This window comes from Jaculus jaculus, chromosome 8, assembly GCF_020740685.1.
Source record: "Jaculus jaculus isolate mJacJac1 chromosome 8, mJacJac1.mat.Y.cur, whole genome shotgun sequence".
NCBI lineage: Eukaryota > Metazoa > Chordata > Mammalia > Rodentia > Dipodidae > Jaculus > Jaculus jaculus.
In genome coordinates this window covers 52,173,012-52,177,279 of record NC_059109.1, presented here as the reverse complement: position 1 = coordinate 52,177,279, position 4,268 = coordinate 52,173,012, and the positions used below count along the sequence as shown (strand labels likewise).

General features: G+C 42.8%; 1 pseudogene; it reads right to left on the bottom strand.

Moving 5' to 3' along the window:
* LOC123462997 lies at window positions 1-119 on the bottom strand (annotated as a pseudogene).
* Between the last annotated feature and the right edge of the window lie 4,149 nt (window positions 120-4,268).

Sequence of the window (4,268 nt, the reverse complement as noted above, 5' to 3'; positions counted from 1 at the left end):
AGCCTACAGCACCCGGTATTCCCAGTTGCTCTCCCATACAAGTACTAACTAGGCCCGACCCTGCTTAGCTTTTGAGATCAAATGAGATTGGGTGCATTCAGGGTGGTATGGTCATGGTCATGGACATCCATCAGTGGTGCCCCATGCATACTAAAAGAGAATGATGCCTTTTTGGCAATGATCAAGACTGGACGAGACTGGGCACTCCAAACTTTTGGCAAGGAGCCTGATACTATCATAACCCCCTTTCCTCTCTCCAACATACAATGGATAATTGTAAACCATTCCTGATTTGCAATCAATCTTGTGGGTTTCCCTGGTCAAATTGACAACCACTACCCTAATAAAAAAATGGGTCCCCTTGATTTTTTGATGTTTGCTATCCTTATTGGGTTAAGGTGGAATCTCAAGTTGTGTTAATTGGCATTTCTCTGATGATTAGGGATGATGAACATTTTCTAAAGTGTGTGTTTGCCATTTGTATTTCTTCCTCTGTGAACTGACTGTTCAGCTCTTTGCCCCATTTTGTGAGTGGGGTGTTTGACTTCCTAGTGTTTATATTTTTGAGTTCTTTGTACATTCTAGAGATTAGGCCTCTATCAGTTGGATAACCTGCAAATATTTTCTCCCATTCTCTGGGTAATCTATTGGCTTTGCTTATTGTATGCTTGCCTGTAAATAAACTCTTCAGCTTCATGTGATCCCATTGGTTGAGTTACTGTTTAAGATCATGAGCTACTGGGGTTTTGTTCAGGAAGTCTTTTTCCATTTGTATATCATGGAAAGTACTTCCTAGATTTTCTTCCAGTAGTATTTGAGTTTCTGGTCTTATATCGAGGTCTTGGATCCATTTGGACTTCAGTGTAGTGCATGGTGAAATGTGTGGATCAAGTTTCAGTTTCCTGCATATGGTTATCCACATCAAAAAAATCAAATGAAAATAAATGCTGGTGAGGATGTGGAGAAGTAGGAACACTCATCCGTTGTTGGTGGGAATGTAGAATGGTACGACCACTTTGAAAAGCAATATGGAGACTCCTGAAAAAGCTGACTATAGAGATACCAACAGACCTAGTTATTCCCTTACTGGGCATCTACCCTAAAACCTTCAAAGCACAGGCCAGAAAGATTTGCTCAACCATGCTTGTAGTGGCTCAATTCATAATAGCTAAAAGCTGGAATCAACCCAGATGTCCATCACTAGAAGAATGGATAACTAAGATGTGGTATATCTACACAATAGAATTCTATACAGCAGTAAGAAAAGAATGACACAATGAAATTTGAGGAAAAATGGTTGAGCCTGGAACAGACCATTCTCAGTGAAATTACTCAATCACAGAAAAAATAATTGCCACATAGTCTTACTCATCTACAGCACCTAACCTGAATCTACCCAAGATACTTTACACACCCAGCAAGCATCTCTGGACTAGACAATAGGATAGGTGGGAAGGGAGGGGAGGGCATCGAAGGGGTGGGAAACACAAATCTAGACCCATATGGCAATTGTACCATAAAATTCAACTTCCTAAAAGGCAGACCAAATGGCCGAACCTTCATCAGGCCCTTACAGGGAACACCTGAACCACAAGACACCAGAGAGTATGATGAAGACTAATCTTCTACATCTTTCTTCCCTCCACCTCCCTCCCTCTCTCTCCCTCTCTCTCTCTTCTCTCTAAAACTTGTATAATAGTTATCCTCCTTGTCTCAGTGGGCACTGACCTGTAACTCCCAGTACCAGCATGGGGCCATCATCCACAATGAGCTTTTGATCAGAGAGACCTACAAGGTTTCCTAAAAGACAGACAGATTTCTGTCAGAGTACTTGATGGCCCACCAAAGGTTAGTGATAAGACCCTAATGCTGAAGACACCTTATGTGTTTGATATGTAAAATGGAATGGCATGGCTGGAAGCTGGAAGAGATTCAGTCCCCAGAGAGTCAGCATGTCTAGTGAGTGCCAGAAGGTGCTACATGGGCGACTGGGGGAAAATGACCAACATCTGTCTAAGCAACTCATAGTCTAACCAACTTAGCAGCAAATAACCTGTTGTGATGCCCACACAAGTGCAATAGTGGCACACAACCATGGTGGGGAACCAACTGCTCTTGATTTGGCTAACTGATCTCCTCAGTGGTGTGGGACCCATAGCTGGAACTGGAAAACAAGTCAGAACCATATCCAAACATGAGCCCACTCTCCATTATCAAGCTACCATCAGTCATGGGCTACAAGAGGGCCTATACCTATTAAATTCTCTATTAAAAAAGTAAGTGTTATTTCATTTTCCCTGGTGCTAACTTACTCTCCGTTGGAGAATCTGCTTCTCTTTTTCAGATAGATGTAGAACCTAAGGAGAGAGCCACCCCATTGTACCTCCAAAGGGTCCCGGCTGAAACTAAGAAAAATTGGCAAAACAAGCAAGGGTGCTGTTTTCCCCATGAACCAGATAGCAGCACAAGGGGGAAGGAGAACAACACAAAGAAAAATCAACTCCTACCAAATCACAGAACCAGAGCCCCAGAGGCCCCCAACACCTCATCACTGAAGCAGACCAAAAATGAACCCAACATGGCTCAGGGAAATTTTTCAGAAGAGGGGGCAGAAAGAATGTCAGAACCACATGTTGGGTCATGATATGCAGAGACATTTATCTTACCCATAACTGTAGCTAACACCACAATGCATGACCTATTTATCTCAACAAGGAGGGGCCATGGGGAGGGGGTAGGTCATGGATGAGCCTAATAATAGTACCAAACTGACTGTATTTGCTTAATACAAAACTAATTAATAAAAAAAAGTGCAAAATAAAATGGGTCCCTGCTATACCTCTGCTTAGATGCCTTCCACTTCATCTCTTTTCAAGGAAGCCAATTCCTGGGAGTACCTTTCTTCTTTACAGACAGTGGCAAAAGAGGGGCAGCCATGATCCTCACCCAGGGGGTCAACCTCCTACCATCTACTTTACGGAACTCCCTGATTGATCCCCACAATACAAGGAACTATATATGCCATATATCTTGCACTCCAGGAGGAAGAGTGCCCCTTTAATCTTTTCTCGGGTAGTATTTATGCTGTTAATTTGCTCCCCTGGTTTGCTCACTTATTTGTCCAGCTAGATGAAAACCCACTTCACTACTGTTAATAAAAGTCTCTAATTCTAACCTCATACACAAAAGAAGGGATCCCTTATTTGTACAACACATAAGGTCCCACAGTACTCTACCTGCCCCCCCTCACTGACGGAAATACATTAGCAGATCAAGTGGCCTCCTATGTAAGCCCAACAGATACCCTTTTGGCCACCCTTGAGGAAGCTTAAAAATTCCATGCTAACACTCATGGAAACCTCAAAGGACTTCAACCTCACTTTCCTTTGATCTCTAAAAGTCAACTACAATGTATATTAAAAACCTATCACTTTTGTGCTTCACTAATACCCACACCCACCCTCCAGATGATGGGCACCAACCCCGAGACCTTAAGACCAACACCCTTTGGCAGATTGATACCACCCATATTCGCCAATTTTGCCACCAAAAATACATGTTTGTAACTATAGACACATTCTCCCACTGTATATGGGTCATGGCACAAATGAAAGTTCAAAAAAGTCTCATACACCATATGCTATACACCATTACCATCATGGGCCTCTCCTACCAAATAAAAACTGATAATGCCCCAGCTTTTATCAGCTCCTCATTTAAAGCTTTCTTCCTGCAATAGAAAATCGCTCATCATATGAGAACCCCACACAACCCACAGGGCCAAAGTATAATAGAAAGGACACACCAAACACTAAAAATCCAACTTAAAAAACAAAAGCCCAATGCCTACTCCACCTAATCTTCAGCTAGCCATGGCCCTGACCACTTTAAACATTTTCAATATATACAAAAACTCCAATACCCCCTTACATTTCCCTCCACTGGCACACACCAAAAATTGCCCCCTTTATTCTGGTTCAATGGTGATACCACCTATATGGAATATGGAAGGGACCAGACCCCCTTCTCGCTATGGGTAGGGGGTTTGCTTGTGTTTATCCACAGGACCAACACAGACCCATTTGGATACAAGCTCTAAATATCTGATTCCACCCCACTGACCAAAAAGATGGCTCACTTTTCATTGACAGATTGTCAAACAAGAAAACAGAGGAGACACCACACCTGACATCACTTGAGCCAGAAAAAAGGGGTCTCCTGGAGGGATGTCAATGAACTCGTGGATGCAGCCAAAGCCATATGCCCAC